Here is a 23,349-nt window from a genome sequence, read left to right on the forward strand (position 1 = left end):
GGCCAGAAAATCCCGGCTTATATTCTAGTTCAAGTGCTGATAACGACCCAAGTTATATTTATTGCTCAGGTAAGTAAATTCTTACTATGTCCAGAGAGAGAATTCTAAGTTGACATGATGGCTTGGGTTTTCGGCACCTGAAAGGGATGCAGAGGCAGAATTAGAAATGGGTGGGGAAGGCCCTCCAGCTCCAACCTCTGTTTGTGGTGTGATCATTATTGGCTGGCAGGTGGGATCGCTGACCACTTGGCTTCAGGAGGCAGGCCTTGACAGGCTGGGCAGATTGTCATCTGACGTGGAAGGAAATTCTGACAGCATGTTTAAAGGGCTGCCAACCCCCAAGTTCTGATGTAAACAGAGACCTGCAAGAATCCGGCAGCCTGCATCCACTTCTCAACAGCCAGCAGCCTGCGACCACTTCTCAACAGCCAGCAGCCCGTGACCACCCCTCAACAGCCAGCAGCTCATGACCACTTCTCAACAGCCAGCAGCCTGTGACCACCCCTCAACAGCCAGCAGCCCGCGACCACCCCTCAACAGCCAGCAGCCTGTGACCACTTCTCAACAGCCAGCAGCCCGCGACCACCCCTCAACAGCCAGCAGCCCGCGACCACCCCTCAACAGCCAGCAGCCTGTGACCACTTCTCAACAGCCAGCAGCCTGTGACAACTTCTGAAGAGCCAGCAGCCCGCGACCACCCCTCAACAGCCAGCAGCCCGTGACCACTTCTCAACAGCCAGCAGCTTGTGACCATCCCTCAACAGCCAGCAGCCTGTGACCACTTCTCAACAGCCAGCAGTCTGCGACTATCATTCAACAGCCAGCAGCCTGCGACTATCATTCAACAGCCAGCAGCCCATGACCACCCCTCAACAGCCAGCAGCCCATTGCCACCCCTCAACAGCCAGCAGCCTGCGACCACCCCTCAACAGCCAGCAGCCCATTGCCACCCCTCAACAGCCAGCAGCCCATTGCCACCCCTCAACAGCCAGCAGCCCATTGCCACCCCTCAACAGCCAGCAGCCCATGACCACCACTCAACAGCCAGCAGCCCATGACCACCCCTCAACAGCCAGCAGGCCATTGCCACCCCTCCACAGCCAGCAGCCTGTGACCCCCCCAACCCCTCAACAGCCAGCAGCCCGGGACCCCCCTCCCAACAGCCAGCAGTCCGTGACCACCCTTCAACAGCCAGCAGCCCGCGACCACTCCTCAACAGCCAGCAGCCCGGGACCCCTCTCCCAACAGCTTGTGACCACCCCTGAACAGCCAGCAGCCTGTGGCCCTCCACCCCCTCAACAGCCAGCAGCCTGCAAGCACCCTCAATAGCCAGCAGCCTGTGATTTTTCCCCCCCCCCCACTTCCCAACAGCTGGCAGCCTGCAACCATCCTCAACAGCCAGCAATCTATGACTCTTTCCCTGACAGCAGCCAAACAGCCGGCAGCCTGTGAGCTCCCTGAACCCCTCCCTGCACCCCCCACCCCAATGGCCAGCAGCTTGTCACCACCCCAAACCACCATGTAACCCCCCGCCATCATCCAAGCACAGTCTAAGCTGCCCCCCACTGCCAACCCCCCCCAATCATCCAGGAGCCAATGACCACCCATGATCCTCACAAGAAAGCTGTGTGGAAATACACGTGGACATGGCAGAAACAAGATCTGGATGACTCTACAGTTCGATGATTCCCTGCATGTTGTCCTCCAGGCAAATTTGACAAGGCAGGAGGTCCTCTTCCTCAGGAACAGAAAGGGGAGATCTCCTCGTCCAATTAAGCAAGCCTGGTCGGTGGTCTTAAGAGGAACCCAGCAGCTATGGAGTTGACCAGAGAACCAAGCTGCAGTGCAGCAAGAGGACCAGCAATCTTCTCCACTCCAGAGGCGTGAGTGACAAACTTCAGTTCCCTTTTGCGGGCAGAAAATGGACAAATGGGAGTGTGTGGTGCTGGGGAGGGAGAGCTCAACGTGTCAATGGATTTGGCTGTGGCTTCACCTTGGTAAGGAATGGCTGCGGCTCTATTAGGGGACATGACCCTGGCGCTGTTGACCATTGCGAGGTTGCTCTAGAGAGGCCCAGTTCCACATGCATGCCATTGCCACAGACACTGCAGTAAATGTGCAAGGCGATTAGGTGTTGTGTTCGCTTTACTGCGGCCACTAACATTCTCCTGTGTTACCGCAGGTGAAAAGGCCCCAGAATGCCAGAGAAAGGGACCAGACTGTGGCAGAGTCTTGATCATTACCATCCCCATGGAGGAGGCAACTCAGGAGCTGGTATTAAGTTGGCCACTCCATCACAGATGGTGAAGTCAATAAGTTCAGTCACAGAGGGTGAGTCACCACATCGGCGAGCACAAGGAAAGTCTAAATTGAACATGAGGGATGGGGTTCATGTGTCCTCCAATACCCTGACATTTATGTGAGTTTCAGCAGATTTTTGTGGGCTCCCTTCTGGAAGGGTGAGAATTGGTGATCTTTCTGTTTTCTTTCATGGATCAATCACAGGAACAGAGAGCTGTCTTCTCTAGAGGATGCTTGTCCATCTCTGAAGAATAGGAAAGCAGTATAGTTAAATGGAGAAAGATGAAGAGTAGAAAATCAGCAGGTTATTTTAATGGAGAGAGATTGCAGAACTCTGAAGTACAAAGGGATCTGGATGTCAAGGCACATGAATCACAAAAAGTCAGTATGCAGGTACAGCAAGTGATTAGGAAGGCAAATGTAATATTGTCATTTATTGCAAGGGTAATGGAATATAAAAGTAGGGATGGTTTGCTACAGTTGTACAGGTTGAGACCACATATGGAGTACTGTGTACAGTCTTGGTCTTATTTAAGAAAGAATATAAATACTTTAGAAGCATTTCAGAGAAGGTTCACATGACTGGTACTTAGGATGGGAGGTTGGACCATTCAGCCCCTCGAGCCTGCTCTGCCATTCAGTAAGATCATGGCTGATCTGATTGTGGCCTCAACTCCACTTTCCTGCCTCCCCCCGATACTGTTTGGCCCCCTTGTTAGTCAAGAACCTATCTACTTCTGCTTTAAAAATATTCAATGACCCTGCCTCCACCACTCTATGGGGCGGAGAGTTCCACAAACTCATGACTCTCTGAGAGAAAAAAAATCTCCTTATCTCTGTCTTAAATGGGAAACTCCTTATTTTTAAACTGTGTCCCCAGTTCCAGTCTCTCCCACAAGGGAAAACATCTTTTCAGTATCCACCCAGTCAAATCCCCTCAGGATCTTATTTCTTTCAATAAGATTGCCTCTCATTCTTCTAAATTCCAATGGATACAGGACCAACCTGTTCAACCTTCCCCACCACCCCCCAAATATTTGTATATTGGTACAATGTTAGACAAGTGACAACAATGAGTTACAGTGGTTCATAAATAGACCATAAGACATAGGAGCAGAAATTAGGCCATTCGTCCCATCATGTCTGCTCTGCCATTCAATCATGGCTGATAAGTTTCTCAACCCCATTCTCCCACCTTCTCCCCGTAACCTTTGATCCCCTTACCAATCAAGAACCTATCTATCTTGGTCTTAAATACACTCAATGACCTGGCCTCCACAGCCTTCTGTGGCAATGAATTCCACAGATTCACCACTCTCTGGCTAAAGAAGTTTCTCCTCATCTCTGTTCTAAAAGGTCTTCCCTTTACCCTGAGGCTGTGCCCTCGGGTCCTAGTCTCTCCTACTAATGGAAACATCTTCCCCACGTCCACTCTATCCAGGCCTTTCAGTATTCTGTAAGTTTCAATCTGATCCCCCCATATCCTTCTAAACTCCATTGAGTATAGACCCAGAGCCCTCAAACATTCCTCATATGTTAAGCCTTTCATTCCTGGGATCATTCTCGTGAACCTCCTCTGGACCCTCTCCAGGGCCAACACATCCTTCCTGAGATACAAGGCCCAAAATTGCTCACAATATTCTAAATGTGGTCTGACCAGAGCCTTATAAAGCCTCAGCAGCACATCCCTGCTTTTATATTCTAGTCCTCTCGAAATAAATGCCAACATTGCATTTGCCTTCCTAACTACCGACCCAACCTGCAAGTTAACCTTAAGAGAATCCTGGACTAGGACTCCCAAGTCCCTTTGCACTCCAGATGTCTGAATTCTCTCCCCATTTAGAAAATAGTCCATGCCTCTATTCTTCCTACCAAAGTGCATGACCTCACACTTCCCCAAACAGATTAACAACAACTCTTTTTATAGGTTCCTTTGCAGGGAATGGCTGGGATTTTCTGGTCCTGCCCACTGTGGGACCAGGAATTCCCGCCCGAAGTCAATGGATCTTTGGCTGATCCATCAAATTTTCTGTCCCATCCATGACAATTCCCACTGCGGGCGGGACCGAAAACTCTGGCCAATGTCTTTGAATTATCTACAAAAATCTGTAACTCAAACAGGAGAGAAAATGGAGAAATAGAGAAGTTGTGGGAAAGAAAACACTATTAAAGAGAAGGGCTAAGGAGGGCTTGAAACATGAAGGACATGGTGAGGCAAAATGGTTTTGGCACAGCGGCAGGTACTGCTATTTATGGAGTGAAGAATACAAAGTAAACTGATGCGGGAGGAGCAGAGGATTGATGCAGGAATACACAGCTGAATGAGATTGCAGAGATGCATTTAGATGAACAGTGGAAGGATTTGAACACTAGATTGAGGATTTTATCATAGGTCTACTGGGTGCAGTAAACCGGTTAAGCTTGGTAGGGACTTGGGTTATAAATAAAAGAACTTTGTGAGGAAGATGTAACATTCTTTATAAGTGATAATTTGAGGAGGCTGGCCTCGTCTTTGGTCATGTTTTGGTAAGAACTACTTCTCCTGGTGGAAAAAGACATTTGTTATTGACACAACCATGAGAACAGAAACTTGTTTAAATTAATGGAAGGAGGGAAAGGAACAGAAATTTCAGGTCTCCTTTTGTATCTATGACTTGCATGCAAGCTGGTTGATGGATAAATACTTTTACCATGATAAAGCCTTGTCCATAAACAGTTCAAGCTACTTCTAACATAGTAGTTACCTCTGAGAAGCCACAAAAATACAGAATGTACAGAATACTGTGCTGATGAAATGAAGGGTCCTTAACAGGTACACTTAAATATATTCAAGCGCATGTAGAAGAGTTCTGTATTTAAAATTTCCATTGGTACAAAAAAAAAGTTGTTCAATCTCAAAGTGCTTTCTCTTTTTGAGTATGTAGGCATCAAGATCTTATATATAAATGTAATGACTGCACACACACCTATATTGCTATTGCTTCATTGGCTGAAATTTTACGGTCGCCCCACTGCCCCCCCTCACCCCGCTCTGAGCAGGTTGGTTGGCGGCAGGGATGTGAGGGTGCGTGTGGCATAAAATTGGACAACATGGTGGCGCTGACTTGGCCATCACCCACCTGCTCCTCGATATGTATTTTGCCGGTGGCATCAGGAGGGTCATCGGGCAGCTAACTTGCCCACGGGCCAATTGAGGCCCCTTAAGTGGCCAACTAACATCCACTGAAGACCTCCTCCCACTGCTGCTGGAATTTTACCCATCATTGGGGCGGCCAGCACCAAGTGTGAACTTGTGCAGGATTAGGGGTTGTGCCTCCTGTTTGGGCAACCCATGCCCTACAGAGGCCCTACCCAAGGTGTACACCACCCCAACATTTCCTCTCCCCACTCTGCCTTGCTGACCCCCCCACCATTTGCTGGGGTCTGCCAGCCTGGCCCTAGCAAGAGTCTTTGACAGAGTGGATACAGGCAGAATGTTTCTTCATACGGGGAAGAGTATAACTAGAGGCCATCAATGTAAGATAGTCATCAAGAAATCCAATAGGAAATTCAGAAGAAACCTCTTTCCCTAAAAAGTGGTGACAATGTGAAACTTGATACTGCAGGGAGTGTTTGAAGTGAATAGTGTGGATGTATTTAAAGGGAAACTATGCAAGCTAATGGAGAAGGGAGTAGAATGTCACAAAGATAGATTTAGATGAGGAAAGATGGGAAGAGGTTCAAGTGGAGCATAAACACTGGCATGGACTAGTTGGGCTGAATGGCCTGTTTCTGTGCTGTTTTTCCTATCCTTTGTAACCTCTGACATAGCTTTGTCTTGGCTTTGTTGTGGACTGCCTGCAGGCTCAGCAGCAGCCACTTTTCCTGGTGGCATTGTTGGGCCCAGAGAGCTACTGACCATTTGACTGGCCAGCAGCTCTCAAAGGGGTGACTTCCTCCCTGAAGGGGGCAAAAATTCCACCTCAAGCTAATTAATGACTCAGTGGCTGTAAAATGGCTGCAGGGCAACCCGGCCAGGTGGAGGCCGGCTCACTCTTGACTCTTACGCCATTGTAGAGGTGGAGTCACTGACCCCACGTTAATTTCATCCTATTGAATCACAAACTTTGAGTAATGCTTTTATGTCAACATTTTCTAATGTAAAATTGTTGTGTGAACATTTACAATGCAAATTCCCATGTTAACAGTGGCAACACTTGCTTGCCATGCTGTAAAATGATCTCCTATACTGTAGGGCTTCCCTGATCAAATCTCCAAAATCTCCTACCTCCTATGGCCACAAAACTAAAGGCTAAAAGTGTCATCATTGAACACAATTCAGGAAAGGAAGCACAGGTTACAAAACTGATTATATTTATTCAGTCAATTCATTTTGGGGTGCTTGTCAGCCAGATGAGCTGGCACTTTGTTTACTTAATTTACAAACTTATGAACCTTCTCTACTCTCTTCTCTACCTCAATATCCTCCTCCTCCAGGTTCTCTTTCTTCTTACTACTCTGTCCAACATCTCAGAACTTTGCATATGCCTCACTTCTCAGTACCAGAAATCCTTTTCACACCACTTGCCAAATCATCACAAAGCTAACATCTGCTCCCAGATGTTACTGTTGCCAACGCCCTGTTCCTTGTACAATACTATTTCATCCATCTTGCCATTAGTAACATGATGGGAGAAAATATATTCATGTATGCTAATGATGCATCAGCATGGCAGCAACCATACTTATTCAATTGACCTAAGCAATCATGCAGTAATTGAACACCAAGATATGGGTCTACCAAATGTGCATTCTGAGCAGGCTGCTGTATGTCACTTGTTGTTATCATATCTCTCAAGACTGAATTTTTCTTTTACAAAATGGAAGGACATGGCATAATCTGGACATCTGGATGTTAACCTGGGACTTTTTTAAAAAAGGTCATAAGTTCACCTTGGAACTATCAACAAGTAGGCTTCTTCCAAGAAAGCACCTGACCTATATGGTACTTGAGAAGGGGTCGTTTGTTTTGAACTGCAAAGCATTTAATTAATGAAAAACTGTAGACAAAAAGGCAATCACATGGCAGAGTTAAACCTTAAGTTTTAATCTGTGGTTTTTCTTTCAGTTATGTTGGGGAAAAAGCTGAGGAAGGAAGGCTACCCTAGTTGGCTCCCTCTCTCTACCTTTCCTAAATTTGTGTGTGGCTAGAGAACCCTCAACTGAGTGTAACTAGTCTGCATTTGGCATTTGGACCTGTAAAGCTGAGGCCAGTTGGTAAGAACACCCAGACATCCACTGGGACCAGCTGCCTGTCTTCACACAAGGGAACACCAGGTCAACAGCATCGAGACCCTGCAGACTTTATCCTTTATTTTATAATGCCCATCCTCTAAAGCCCATTTCTGCGGAGAGAGACTCTATCTGTTTGTCTGTGTGTGTGTGTGCGCACGCTGGGGGGATGCTTTAGGAAGAGATAGATAGTTATACTTCCTGATTACACTTGTGTGTTAACCAGTGCTTGCAACTTGTTAAAATAAGTTTTGTTTTAAAAATAAATGAATCAATCTGGGCAGGATTTTCCCGTTGGCGAGCAGGGTTTGGACATGTGGTGACATCGGGCGGAACTCCCAACGTCACCGCGCCCCATTTAAATTTTCCAGTAGGCGGGGGCTCAGCAAAATCAGCTGTGTGCCTGCCAACCTGTCAATGGCAATTGAATCCATTGACAGTCATTTAGCTAATTAATGGACCTGCCCGTCCAACCTTAGGGTTGGCGGCAGGCCAGGAGTGCTGGCGGGAATTAGAAAAAGCATGAAACCTCATCCATGGGCGGGATGAGGTTTCACATAGGTTTTAAAAAATTTTATTAAAGTTTTTGTAAAAATTATGGAGATGTCCCAACTCATGTGACACAATGAGGGGACATGTCAAGAATTTTTTTTTCTTCTACTTTTAATATTTGTCACAGAACAGCTGATCTCCCTGAGGCAGCGCTTAGTCTCAGAGAGATGAGTGCGCTCTTTCGTGCGCATGCATGAAAGAGCGCACTCTCGATTTAGGGATTCCCCCTCCCCCCGCCCGCACAGGGAGCATATAGTGCTTGTGTGTGGACGTCGTGCTGGACGGGCCTTAACTGGCCCGCCCACATAAAATGGTGCTGCGCCCCCCCAATCAGGGGCACCAATCGGAGGCACGCCTGTGCGTGCCCACAATTCAACTTCGCCCCCAACGGGGGGAAAATCCTGCCCTCTGAGTTTTTGTAAGAAGCCTGGTCAGAGTCTCTTTTCTTCTGGTATTAGAGATATAGGTACACATTTGGCCATTTTGCTGAGAAAATTAAACATTTAAATTAATAGTATGGCCTGTGGAGTAGTGGGGTTTGTAATTCACGCACTCGTCCCATCCCAGTCATAACAATGTCCTCTTCATGACTTACTTTCCTACCTACCTATGTGTCATCAGCAAATTTAGCAATCGTACCATCGGTCCCTTCATCCAAACCATTTATATAAATTGTAAAGAGTTGAGGCCCTAGCACTGATTCCTGTGGCACGCCACTCGTCACATCCTGCCAATCAGAAAATGACCCATTTATGCTAACTCTGTTTCCTGTTAGCTAGCCAATCTTCTATCCATGCCAGTATGTTACTCCCTACACCATGAGCTTTTATTTTCTGCAATAACCTTTGAGGATGCACAAAGGGTTTAGTCTTCTCTCATTTCCGCTGAAGGTAGTCCATGTCTCACTGTGTTAACCCAGCACACACACAGACAAACCAAGGCCAAACAGTATTTCTGTAGAGATGGGCTTTGGAGGATGGGTGTTATAAAATAAAGGATAAAGTCTGCAGGTCCTCGATACTGTCGACCTGGAGTTCTCTTGTGTGAAGATGGACCGCTGGTCCTGTTGGATGCCTTAGGCAAGGTAGAGAGAGGGAGCCAATCAAGGTAGCCTTCCTTCCTCAGCCTGTTCTTCAACAAGACTGCCTTCAAAACAAGCAGGTTCACACCTTAAGTTTTTCTCCCCTCTCCCATGTGACTTTTTGTCTCCCAGCTTCATTAATTAAACTTTGCAGTTCAACACAAACAAACAAACTGCTTCTCAAGTACCATATAGATCAGGTGATTTCTTGGAAGAGGCCTGCTTGTTTACAGTCCCAAGGCGAACTTATGACTTTTTTAAAAAAATTCCCAGGTTAGCATCCAGATCCAGATCCAGATCATGCCAAATCCTTCCATTTTGTAAAAGAAAACTTCATTCTTGAGATATATGATTCTAACAATGTAAGGAAGCTACAAAAGGATATAGATAGGTTAAGTGACTGGGCAAATATCTGGCAAATGGTGTATAATGTAGGAAAATGTGAGGCTGTCCATTTTGGCAGGGTGAAAAAAAAGGCATATTATCTAAATGCTCAGAGATTGCAGAGCTCTAAGTGCGGAAGGATCTGGATGTCCTGGTGCATGAATCGCAAAAGGTTACTATGCAGATACAGTAAGTAATTAGAAAAACAAAGAATGTTATTGTTTATTGCAAGGGGAATTGAATACAAGAGTAGGGAGGTTATGCTTCAGTTATACAGAGCATTGGTGAGAGCACATTTGGAGGACTGTGTACAGTATTGGTCTCCTTATTTAAGGAAAGATGTAAATACATTAGAAGCAATTCAGAGAAGGTTTACTAGACTAATAACTGGAATGGGCGGGTTATCTTATGAGGAAAGGTGGACAGGCTAGGCTTGTATCCGCTGAATTTTAGAAGAGTAAGAGGCGACTTGGTTGAAACATATAAGGTCTTGAGGGGACCTGACAGGGTGAATGTGGAAAGGATATTTCCTCCAGTGGGAGAATCTAGACTTGTTACACTGTTTAAAAATAAGGGGTCGCCCATTTAGGACAGAGATGAGATTTTTTTCTCTGAGGGTTCTGAGACTTTGGAATTTCCTTCCTCAAAAGGTGGTTGAGCAGAATCCTTGAATATCTTTAAGACAGAGAGCGATAGATTCTTGATAAGAAAGGGGGTGAAAGGTTATTGGGGGTAAGCAGGAATATGAGGTTAAAATCAGATCATCCATGATCTTATTGAATGGTGGAGCAGGCTTGAGGGGCTGAGTGGCCTGCTCCTGCTCCTAATTCATATGTTCATTTGTAATTATTGCAAAGATCCATAGTTCGTGTAGTTTTTTTAAGTGGGTTCTTCCAGTGATTTTCCTTGCCAATATTTTTCCCCTCCCTTCTCCACCCTTCATCTTTATATTGATGATGGTCACCTTCCAGTTCCTCATACAGTTATCCATTATTCATGTGCAGGCTTTGACAATTGTTAATAAGGTGTTTGACCATGGAGTGGAGGAAGAGGTACTAAAGCCATCCTATTTTAACCTTGCCTAAATTTCTACACCTCCAGCAAGCTTTATTGGTAGCAGTCCAAAATAGGTGACGTGACATTATCTACTTGTATAGTTTGTATTGAAAATTATATAAATTTAAATTAATTTGTGTTGGTTTACCCATTTTTGTACATGCAATGATTTATTTGAACAACTGAGGGAGAACAAAATACATAGCTAAGCAGTGCAATGGAGATTTTCATAATTTACTTTTCATCTGTTTAAGGTGCCCTTGAGGCACCTGCTGCTCAGCTGACTAAAGCACCATGAGCCATCTGTCATTGATGTGCTGTTGAAATAATAACCAGAGAACTAATTATTAAACTGTGTGAAACTGTTTGTAGTTGATGGAATGGGTGCCTCGTGCCAGGTTGAAGCAGCCACCAACACCCCACCCCAACCAGTCCCAAGAGCAAAATCCATGTTGAACAGATAATCTGCCTAGAGTTTATAAGCTCCATCAATAGCTTAGCTCAGTTGGTGAACTATTTCATACCTGGTCACTAACTGCAACATCTTTCTTTGAAAGTTCATTAGCAAGGCCTTGACAAATGAGAGTAAATTTTCTGAAACCAAATATCAATTTTACTTCCCCTTTTTTTGAGGTGAAAAACAAGGAGTAGAAACATTCCCCAAATGGTAATTTAAATAGTGTCTTGATTGTGTAATTTTGACCCCTGCCTACTTGGCAGAAATCAGGTGGGGCCAGTCAAAATAGAGCAGGTGTATGAGGACTTCCCACCCCCATCTGGATGCCTGCAATTTTAAATTGTAGGTAGCAAGGACATCTGATGGTGGTGTCCTTTTAAGTGTGCAGATCAGGCTCTGATTATGTCATTGGGGCACGACTATTACATTAAACTGACACCTGAGTGGGGGAGTAATGATGGATTCCCAACCAGGCCAAAGCTCTCAGAAAATGGATCCAGCATTAGAAGTCAAACATTAAATTCAACAACTTCAGACCATGTATGAACTCTGTCCTCCATTTTGAATTTCTTACCCCCACCAAGTTTCAGTTTGTATCTTGTTTTCATGTTTTGTTTTGCTATTAACACCTACATTGGACCAATGCTTTGTTTCTTTACTACTACCATTACCTCTCGCTTTGCCTTTTGTTCCATGACATTTTTGGTATTTAATCTTTCCCACCCTCAAAACCATCCCTGAATTTGCCTTTTGTTCCACCTGACCCCTCTCCCCTACCTTTTTCACCATAAAACCCATCATATTTCTACCTCGCTTCAGTTCTCAAGAAGAGCCATATTGGGTTCGAAATGGAATTCTATTTCTGTTGCTACAGATGCTGCCTGATCTACTGAGTTTTTCCATCACTTTTCTGTTTTTATTTCAGATCTGCAGTATTCTACTTTTATTTATTTTCCTGTTTTTTATGTTATTTCCATTACTCTCTAAGGAAATGGCCAGTCACCTTGTGTAATTCTGCTTGGTGTGAACTCTTCAGTCGCTACTTGAGGGAACAGCTGGTAATTTTTTTTAAGTGTTCATGGGATGTGGGTGTCACCAGAAAGGCCAGCATTTATTGCCCATCCCTAATTGGCCTTGAGAAAGTAGTGATGAGCCACCTTCATGACCCATTACAGTCGTTGTAGCATAGTTATACTTTCAGTGCTGTTAGGGAGGATGTTCCAGGATTTTTCACCCAGCAACAGTGAAGGAACGGCAATATAGTTTCAAATCAGGATGGTGTGTAACTTGGAGGGGAACTTGCAGGTGGTGGTGTTCCCATGCATCTGCTGCCCTTGTCCTTCTAGGTGGCAGGGGTTGTGGATTTGGAAGATGCTGTCAAAATAATATTGACGAATTGCTGCAGTGCATTTTGTACATGTTTAGTTTTTATTTCAGGATTTCCAGCACCTGCAGTATTTTGCTTCTATATATGAGGTCAAGTTGTACGGTTGTCATTCTTATTTATTCAGAATCAGAAACATGCTATCACTGTGCACCGGTGGCGAGGGGAGTGAATGTTTAAGGTAGTAGATGGGGTGCCAATCAAGCGGGCTGCTTTGCCCTGGATGGTGCCAAGCTTCTTGAGTGTTGTTGAAGCTGCACTCATCGAGGCAAGTGGAGAATATTCCATCAGACTCTTGACTTGTTCCTTATAAATGGTAGACAGGCTTTGTGGAGCCTGGAGGAGAGTTACTCGTCAGAGAAATCCCAAGCTCTGATCTCTTGTAGCAAGGTGAAAGAAGGCCAACTGTAAGTAACCCAATAGATAATTAGACCAACAGAGTTTCTCACACGGAGGTGTACTTCTGCCCTGTACAAGGAATCTGCTATCACAATCTGCACATCTCGATGTTGAACAGAAAGGGTAATCTGATGATCAGCAGTGGAATCTGCCTAATCAATACTGAATTGAGTCACAACCAATTTGTCTGCCTACCGATACCATAAATATCCAAATGTGCACTGTCAAACAATGCTTCTGTTTCTGAATAAATAGGAATGACAGCCATACAACTTGACTTTATATATAGAAGCAAAATACTGCAGATGCCAGAAATCCTGAAATAAAAACTGAATATGCTGGTAAAACTCAGCAGGTCTGGCAGCATCTGTGGACAGAGAAACAGAGTTAATGTTTCAAGTTAATATGACTGTTCTTTAGAGCTGAAGAGAGGTAGAAATGTAATGGGCTTTATACTGTTGAAGAGAGTGGTAGAGCACCACCAATGCAAATAATGTGAACTGTTTCGCAGTTGAGGCAAAGAATCAATATAGAAAGAAAGTCCATCATAGTTCCAGATATTAAGGCAACTGTTGTAACTAGGTTTGAAGGGGAGAACAAATCCTGGATTTAGGATTTTCCAGATGTTCAGACTACAGATTTTGTAGCTAGTGTAACCTCAAGACCTAAGAACTGCATAACATCTCAGGGTCTTCAGAAAAAAATGTCAATCAGCAATTGAGCTGATACACTATCTTGTGTCCCATCAAGCGGAAGGTCACGAGAGAATTTAACCACCTCCACTTGACGTTCAACTCACTTCCTGACTTTCTAAAGCCTGTCATCAATTACAAGGCACAAGTCAGGAGTCACTTGACTTAATGAGTGCAGCTCCAACAACACACAAGAAACTCAACACCATCCAAGACAAAGTAATCCACTTGATCGGCACCCCATCCACCTTCAAAGTTTACCATCTACAAGATGCACTGCAGCAGCTGACCAAGGTTCTTTAACAGCACCTTCCAAACCCGTGACTTCTACCACTTAGAAGGACAAGAGCAGCAAATTCATGGGAACACACCACCTGCAAGATCTTCTCCAAGCCACACTCCATCCTTACATGTAACTATATCGTCATTCCTTCAGAGTCACTGGGTCAAGGTCCTGGAGCTCCCTTCTTTACGACTCCTTCAGTGCGCCTACACCATATGGAATGCTGCGTTTCAAGAAGGGGTCTCACTACCACCTTTTCAAGGGTAATTAGAGATGGGTAACAAATACTGGTCTAGCCAGCGCTCCCAACATCCTGTGAAAGAATTTTTTAAAAAAGAGGCTGGACAGAAATTGTAGAGCATAAGATTATTAAATTGTAGTCTTAAAACGATCTCTTTCTCCTTTGTACATTCCTTTATTGTCTTTGATCCTAAGAATTTGTCAGTTGTTTCATGAATGGGGATTGTCATTAACAATCATCTTGTGACTGTTTCATGATACCAGCTTAAATCTGACATTTCAAATTGTAATATTATAATTTTACTAATTTGCAATCATCACTTGGTCAGCCTATAAAATACTTAAAGGGATAGACAGGGTAGAAGCAGGTAAAATGCTTCCCATAGCTGGGGAGCCTAAAACCAGCAAACACAGTTTCAAAATAAGGGGGAAGCCACTTAGGGCCGAGATAGGAGATTTTTTTTTCCCTCAGAGGGTTGTGAATCTTTGGCGTTCTCTAGCCCAGGGGGCTGTGGAAGCTCAGTCATTGAGTATGTTTAAAGCAGAGATTGATAGATTTCTAAATACCAGTGACATAAAGGGATATGTGAGAAAAAGATATTGAAGTGGATGATCAGCCATGATCGTACTGAATAGCAGAGTAGGCTCAGTGGGCTGAATGGCCTCCTCCTGTTTTCTTATGTTCCTAATGTCAAGTTAAGCTCCATGAGATTTAAATGATCAACTATTATGTAATTTCATCCCTTTGTAGATAGCAAAATTTTCGAACATCAATTGGTGCTGAGACTTTTGAGAGATGCTTAAACAATCAAATCTGTCTTTCAAGCCACAAAATCGGTACTGTTAAATTTAGTCTCTTCCCCTACAGACATTTGTGCCAGAGGATTGGAGAATGGCAAATGTGACAACCTTATTCAAAAAAGGAGACAAGAACAGTCCTAGCAACTACAGGCCACTTAGTCTAACACCAGTGGTGGTTCAGGTTTTGGAATCCTTAATCAAGGAAAAAAATCAACAAGCAGTTGGAAAGGTTTGAGTTAATTAAGGAGAACCAGCAAGGTTTGTAAAAGGCAGATTGTGCTTGACTAATTTAATTGAATTTTTTGATGAAGTAACAGAGAAGGTTGACGAAGGGAATGTGGTAGATGTTGTCCATATGGATTTTAAGAAAGCTTTTGACACTGTACCACATAAAGGCAAGTTAACAAAATTGAGGCTTATGGAATAGAAAGGCCAGTGTGCAATTGGATAAAAAAAACTGGCTTAAGGACAGAAAGCACCGAGTCATGATAGATAGTTGTCTTTCAGACTGGAGGGTGGTAGACAATGGTCTTCCCCAAGGATCAGTGCTAGTTCTGTTGTTTTTGCTATATATATAAATGACTTGGATCTTAGAATACAAAGTAAAATTTAAAAATTTGCTAATGATACCAAACTTTTTTAAAATTAATTTTACGGGATGTGAGCATCGATGGCTAGGCCGGCATTTATTGCCCATCCCTAATTTCCCTTGAGAAGGTGGTGGCGAGCTGCCTTCTTGAATTGCTGCAGTCCCTGTGGTAGGTACACCCAGAATGCTATTAGGGAGGGAGTTCCAGGATTTTGACCGTGACAGTGAAGGAACGGCAATATATTTCCAAGTGAGGATGGTGAATGGGTTGGAGGAGAACTTCCAGGCGGTGGTGTTCCCATCTATCTGCTGCCCTTATCCTTCTAGATGGTGGCTGTCGTGGGTTTGGAAGGGGCTGCCTAAGGAGCCTTGGTGAGATTCTGCAGTGCATCTTGTAGATGGTATACACTGTTGCCACTGGTGGAGGGAATGAATGTTTGTGGAAGGGGTGCCAATCAAGCTGGCTGCTATGTCCTGATAGTGTTGAGCTTCTTGAGTGTTGTTGGAGCTGCACTCATCCAGGCAAGTAGAGGGTATTCCATCACACTCCTGAGTTATACCTTGTAGATGGTGGACAGGCTTTGGGGAGTCAGGAGGTGAGTTACTCGCCACAGGATTCTTAGCCTCTGACCTGTTCTTGTAGTCACGGTATTTATGTGGCTAGTCCAGTTCAGTTTCTGGTCAATGGTAACCCCCCAGGATGTTGATAGTGGGGGATTCGGTGATGGTAAAGCCATTGCATATTAAGGGGTGATGGTTAAATTTTCCCTTGTTGGAGATGGTCATTGCCTGGCACTTGTGTGGCATGAATGTTAACTGTCAGCTCATGCCTGGATATTGTTCAGGCCTTGCTGCATTTGGACATAGACTGCTTCAGTATCTGAGGAATCGCGAATGGTGCGGAACATTGTGCAATCTTCAGCAAACATCCCCACTTCTGACCTTATGATGGAAGGAAGGTCATTGACGATGCAACTGAAGATGGTTGGGCCCAGGACACTACCCTGAGGAATTCCTGCAGTGCTATCCTGCAACTGAGATGATTGAACTCCAACAGCCGCAACCATCTTCATCCTTGTACTAGCTATGACTCCAACCAGCGGAGGGCTTCCCCCCAATTCCCAATAGACTCCACTTTTGCCTGGGCTCTTTGATGCCACACTTAGTCAAATACTGCCTGGGTGGGGGGAGAGTGTTGTAATGGTATTGTCACTGGACTGCTAATCCAGAGACCCAGGGTAATGTTCTGGAGACCCGGGTTCTGCCATAGTAGGATTTGAATTCGATAAAAATCTGGAATTGCTACAAGTCTAATAATGACCATAAGCCATTGTCAATTGTCGTAAATGGCTCACCTGGTCTGGCCTACATGTGACTCCACAGCAATGCCCTACGAAATGGCCTAGCAAGCCATTTAGTTTAGTTGTATCCAAACACTAAAAAGTCAACAGTTGGAGGAGTGACAAACAGTGAGGATGATACAAATTTCCTGCAACAGGACATAGACTAGGATATTGGGCAGACAAGTGGCAGATGGAGCTTAATACTGAGATGTGTGAGGTGATGCATTTTTGGCAGAAAGGATGGGGAGAGGCAATGTAGACTTAATGGTACAATTCTAAGGTGTGCACAGGAACATAAGGACATCGATCTTTGAAGGTGGCAGGACATATTGAGAGAGTGGTTATCAAAGCATAGGGGATCTTGGGCTTCGTAAATAGAGGCATTAAGTACAAAAGCAGGCAAATTTTGCTAAACCTATATAAAGCTCTGGTTAGGCCCCAGCTAGAATATTGCGTCGTTCTGGTCACCACACTTTAGGAAAGATTTGAAGGTCCTTGAGAGGTTGCAGAAGAGATTCACCAGAATGATACTGCGATCGGGGGTTTTGGTTACAAGGTTAGGTTGAAAAGGCTGGGGTCATTCTCCTTGGAGCAAAGGAGATTGAGGGAAGATTATGACAGAATTAGATAAGGTAGACAGGGAAAAGCTCTTCCCATTAGCTGATTGTACAAGGATTAGGGAACACAGATTTAAGATTTTGGGCAAGAGATGCAGGGGGAATTTGAGGAAGAACTTTTTTATGCAGCAAGTGGTAATGACCTCTATTCGTGGCCCATGAAGGCAGTGAATGCAGAAACAATCAATGATTTCAGAAGGAAATAGGGATTTGAAGGAAATAAGGCTACAAGGATCAAGCGGGGAAGTGGGACTGACTGGATTGCTCTGCGGGTCCTGGCATGGACTTGATGAGCTAAATCACTACCTCCTGTGCCGTAAATGACCCTATGACATGAATAGTTTCTGCAAGGAAGCCAAGTTTCAACTATTTATACAGGTAAAACTACTGTCCAGATGTATTTGGAAATAAGATAATTACTAGATAAACAGACACAATGTAGAATTGAGCACAATTAGAAATTTAGTACTACATTGCCATGACCACGGATTCTATCCCTGATTTACTTATGGACATATTGAACTTTTAAGTAACACGTGTTTTTTAAAAAAAGGACATACAATCTCAGGCAGCTTTTGCTTGTAAGGTAATCACTTGCTGGAAAATTCCTATGTGGATTGCTTGACTAACTAGTTCAGAGAGAATGGAATTTGCACTAAAAGGTGTGACACAGCCTACTTCAGAGAGAGAGAGACACTTCAAAGGAAAAGATATAATGCAAACTGAACTGTATTCTTCTGTGGTTGCGGAGATAATGGAAAATGATTACCATCTCAGCTGAAACCATCTCCTGTTGAGTTATATCCCAGACTGTGAACATGAACTGAGCTGAAAAGAAAACAGATCTGGGTGAAAGGCATGTTTGTTTTTCCAGGAATACATAAGGAAAGGGGTTTTAAAAAAAGTCAACCGTAACTCTAGCTCTGTGTGCTATTCTGGTATTCTGTTCTGGTGTGTGTGTGCTGTGAAGTTCACAGTTGAAGAACATCAACTGCGCATCCCTGCACGTGCAAGTAAAAAAAAACTTTCTCTCTGATTGCTGGAAGCAACTCACAAGTCAGCAGAGCCACAGTCAAAATGGAAACAGGACAGCTCCTTTCAGCTAACCGGCAGAACCAAGAATTTCCAACCCAACTGCTCAACTGCCAAAGTCAGTGATATCGGAATCACTCCAACTTAACGGCCACATTTTGCCATCTTCTACTCACAAAGCCTAAGGACTGATTTGTATATTTTTTTTAACTCAATTTCGCATTTCTAATCTGTATGTATGTGTGTTTTGCTTTTATTATTTTCCCTCTTGTTTAGTAACTAATAATCTCATTCTTTCTTTGATTCAAGACCGCCTGGTTAAATTGGCCCCTTTTAAAACATAAATACATTTGGACTGAGAAAAGATATCTGCAAGGGAAGGGATCTTTTTTAAATTAACCTTGTTGTGACCAGCCAAGGGGGTTGAATAATCGAAAGGGTATCAGTTCATCCCTCCTTACCTGGGAGCATAACAATTTGGGGTACCTCGTCCAGGATCATAAATTGGGGGAACTGCGCCTGGGAACCAGTCGTAACAACATACAAACTGAATTGATTGCTTATAGGTCTTGATTATTATTTGGGCAAATTCTTGGGCTCTGATTCAAATGAACTGACTAAATACTTGTCTGTAGATTTTAACACAATGCTTGGGAAACATTTTTAGAATTGGATTACCATAACACTTTTTAACATCTATGTACAATGTACACATTTAACAGGATAAGAATTCTATTTTAATCACCAAGGGCTTAATCTCATTCTTAAATAGATTATAGGCAGGAATCTTCATTCATGATGTCATTGGAACAGAACTTGTGTGATATCACAGTAGGATTGTTATTGTCTTAGAGGATATCTTAGAATATTCTTGTGTGTGCCTGGGAACCTTAGTGAGGAAAAGGCAACAGAAAGTATAAAGAGAAAGAGACAGCCACATAAAAAGCAGAAAAGTATCTATCAAAAAGCAACAAGCAGCGAATAGAAAATGGTCACTGAGAAATTAAATGAAGAAGAAATAAAAATCAAAACCAGTGGGTGAAAATATCAAAGTAAGATACAAAAAAAATAGAATATTTGGCTTTAATTATAGTGGCATAGAGTTTGGAAAGTGCTGTTAAAGAAACCTTGGCTAGTTACTTCAGTGAATATGGTAGATTGCATACACTGCAGCCATGGTGTGCTGGTGCGAGAGGAAGTGAATGCTTAAGGTGGTGGATGGGGAGCTAATCAAGTATTCTGGATGGTGTTGAACTTCTTGAGTGTTGTTGGAGCTGCACTCATCCAGGCAGTGGAGAGTATTCTATCACTCTCCTGACTTAAGTAGACGTTGGAACGATTTTGGGGAATTAGGTGGTGTGTTCTTGTAGCCATGGTTTTTATGTGGCTGATCTGGTTAAGTATATGGTCAACAGAAATCACAAGATGCTGATAGTGAACGATGCTGTTGAATGTTGAGGTATGGGGTATATTGGAGATGGTCATTGCCTGGCACTTATGTGTTGAGTATGTTACTTGCCACTAATCAGCCTAAGCCTGAAAGTTGCCCAGCTCTTAATGTATGCAGGCATGGACTTCTTCCGTTATCTGTAGAGTTGCAAATGGAATTGAACACTGCAATCATCAATGAACGTCCCCACTTCTGAACTTATGGTGGTTGTTACAGATAGGAGGGGATGGGGGGTTTAATTATTTAAACCACACTAATTTCTCCTCTCACTACCTGCCTGTAAACAGAAAGGTGTTTTTGATTTGTTTCCCTCTTGATAAGCAGTGGAGTATTTTCCAACCCTTCGGTTTTGTTATTATCCAATTTCTATTAATTACCTCAGCAATCTCCAGATAGGATGCGATCAAAGGGCTAGTTTATTTGCAAACACTTAAGCGTGGTGGCGGGGGGGTCGCAATGTTGCCCCACCCCTTGCAGTCATACAGTAAAAGAGGGATAGAGAAAAGAAAGATGTACCGTGCCGAGACCACAGAGAAAATAAATGGTGTTTCATATGGGTTCCAGAGTGCAGAATCAAAGTCCAACGAGGTATTCCTTCACGGAGGTCTGTGAGCTAAAAACCGATGCTGGTTAATTTACTTTTTCGGCAGTGGTGACTTCACACGATGAGATAGGCATGTAGCGATGATTCAGTTTTGTAAGCAAGGGTACAGGTTTTCCAATAGAAGCAGTGTAGATGGGGCCAGGTATTCAATCTGGACAGAGCCCCTTTTATGTGATGCTGTTAGATGGAAAAATGGCAGACTGAGTTTGCAGTACAGCAAGGCAATACAACTGGTCCACCAGCTGGAGGTTCATGTCACCAAGAATGTTAACAAAGAATGTGTATCCCTCTTCTGGGTCCCCAGGATGGTTAAATGCATCAATCATTAAGAACTGAAAGGAAGGTTGCGGGGTCCTTTGTCCTAGCAGATGAGTAGACTCTGGTTGGCCAACCTGGGTTAGGAAATGCAGATGGCCTTTGTATAGTTCTCTTTGAATTTGGTCTGTGCAGCCCACAGGGGTGTTGTTAGTGTCTCTTCAGAGATTACAAGGTGCAAGTTTCCCTTATACTGCCAGAAAGCTTCCTTATGTTTGAGGGTCACAGACTGGCAGCTTCAGCTATTTTAAAAGGTCTTTGTCCAGTTTTAAAACTTTTAGAAATAGCCATGGGGATATCCGTATGTATTTTATAAAAATATACGGTGTGAGGTCTTAGTCTCCTCACATGGTTAAAAGGTCATTGATGAAGCAGCTGAAGATGGCTGGCCTTAGGAAGCTACCCCAAGGGACACCTGCAGCAATGTCCTGGGACTGAGGTGATGTGCCTCCAACAACTGCAGCCATTTTCCTTTGTGCTAGATATGATACCAACTAGTGGAGAGTTGTCCATGATTCCCATTGACTTCAATTTTTCTAGGGCTCCTTGATGCCACACCCGGTCAAACATTGCTTTGAGTCCTAGGGCACTTCATTTCATCCCTATAATTCAGCTCATTTGTTCATGATTGGACCAAGTCTACAATGAGGTTTGGAGCCAAGTGGTCCTGGTGGAACCTAAGCTTAGCATCAGTGAGCAGATTTTTGGTGAGTAGGTGTTATTCGATGAAACTGTCAGTGACACCTTCCATCACTTTACTGATGATTGAGAGTAGACTGATGGGGTAGTAATTAGCTGGATTGGAAATGTCCTGCTTTTTCTGGGCAGGATAAATCTGGGCAATTTCACGTCGTTGGATAGATGCCAATGTTGTAGCTATATTGGAACAACTTAGCAAGAGGCGCGGGTAGTTCTGGATTACAAGTTCTCGCTGCTACAGCTGGAATGTTATCAAGGCCCATGGCCTTTGTTGTATAGTTGCTCAGCCATTTCTTGAAATCACGTGGAGTGAATCAAATTGGCTGAAAACTGGCAACTTTGATGGTGAGTATTTCAGGAGGATACTGAGATGAATCATCATCTTGATACTTCTGGCTGAAAATGGTTGCAAACATGTCTTGTGCTAAGTTCCACCATGATTAAGGATGAAGATGTTCATTGAGCCTCCTCCCCCTACCCATAGTTGTTTAATTGTCCACCGCCATTTACAATTAGGTGTGGCAAGGCAGCAGAGCTTTGATCTGATCCATTGGTAGTGAATGGATTGTTTAGCTGTCTATAGCATGCTGCATCTGCTGTCTAGCATGTATGTAGTCCTTGATTTAGCTTCATCAGGTTGGCATGTTATTTTTAGATATGCTCATCCTAGCATGTTTTACTGCATTCCCCAGCTTGATTGAATTGGTAGAGTGAAGAAAATTCTGGGCCATGAGGTTACAGATTTGTGGTGGAATATAATTCTGCTGCAGGTGATGGACATAGCAAATCCCTTAATGCTCATTTTTGAGATGCTGAGTCTTGTCATGGTGTAATTTATGACTCAGATAGAGGCCACTCAGACCATTGAGTCTGTGCTGGCTCTCTGTGGAACAATCCGGTCAGCCCCATTCCCCTGCTGCATCCTCATTGTCCTGCAAGTTTACTTCCTTCAAGTGCCCATCCAATTTCCTTTTGAAAGCATTGATTTTCTCTGCTTCTACTACCATCATGGGCAGCAAGTCCTTGGCCATTACTGCTCGCTGCATAAAAAAATTCATTCTCACATTCGCCCTGCACCTCTGTGTCCCCTAGTCCTTGCACTACCTGTTAGTGGGAAGAGTTTTTCCTTGTCTATCTTATCTAAACCAGTCATAATTTTGTACACCTCTATCAAATCTCCCTACAATCTACTTTGCATCAAGAAGAACAAGTCCAGCTTCTCCAAGCTAACCTGGTAGCTAAAATCCCCATCCCTGGACCATTCTGGTAAATCTCCTCTCCACCCTCTGAAGAACCCCCACATTCCTTCCTAAAAGTGTGGTGACCAGAACTGGACACAGTACTATAACATTGGCCTAAAGCTTTATAAAGGATCAGCATAACTTCCCTGCTTTCGCACTAAGTGCCGCTATTTATGAAGCCCAAGATCCCATATGCTTGCTAACTACTCTCATTATGTTCAAAGATCTATGCACATGTATCCTAAGGTCCCTCTATCCCTGCACACTTTAGAACTGTGCCATTAAGTCTGTATTGCCTATCCCTATCCCTTGCACCAAAATACATCATCCTGCACCTCTCTGTACTAAATTCCACCTGTCACTTGTCTGACCATTCTGTTAGCCTTTCTATGCCCTGTGCAGTCGATTAGTATCATCCTCACTGTTTGCCACTTCTCCAAGTTTGGTATCATTGGCAAATTTTGAAATTTTACTCTGTATTCCAATTTATAAGTCATTTATACATCATATATATTTATATAAATAAATCAGAAAAGGAGAACATTACTGTTTACCAAC

At 43.7% G+C, this 23,349-nt stretch overlaps 1 protein-coding gene across 9 annotated transcripts in view; it reads left to right on the forward strand.

Annotated features, from left to right (window-relative positions):
* bcorl1 (BCL6 corepressor-like 1) overlaps nucleotides 1–23,349 on the forward strand; it is a 301,883-nt gene that overhangs the window by 98,430 nt on the left and 180,104 nt on the right. The window contains exon 1 of one of the 9 annotated variants that reach the window (XM_041195884.1): nucleotides 2,311–2,331. The exons of the other annotated variants lie outside the window; for them this stretch is intronic. The gene's annotated coding sequence lies outside the window, so the exon portion shown is untranslated. Of the gene's footprint in view, nucleotides 1–2,310; nucleotides 2,332–23,349 lie in introns of those variants that run through there. 9 annotated transcript variants of the gene reach the window in all.

Source organism: Carcharodon carcharias, chromosome 9, assembly GCF_017639515.1.
Source record: "Carcharodon carcharias isolate sCarCar2 chromosome 9, sCarCar2.pri, whole genome shotgun sequence".
NCBI classification, from domain to species: domain Eukaryota; kingdom Metazoa; phylum Chordata; class Chondrichthyes; order Lamniformes; family Lamnidae; genus Carcharodon; species Carcharodon carcharias.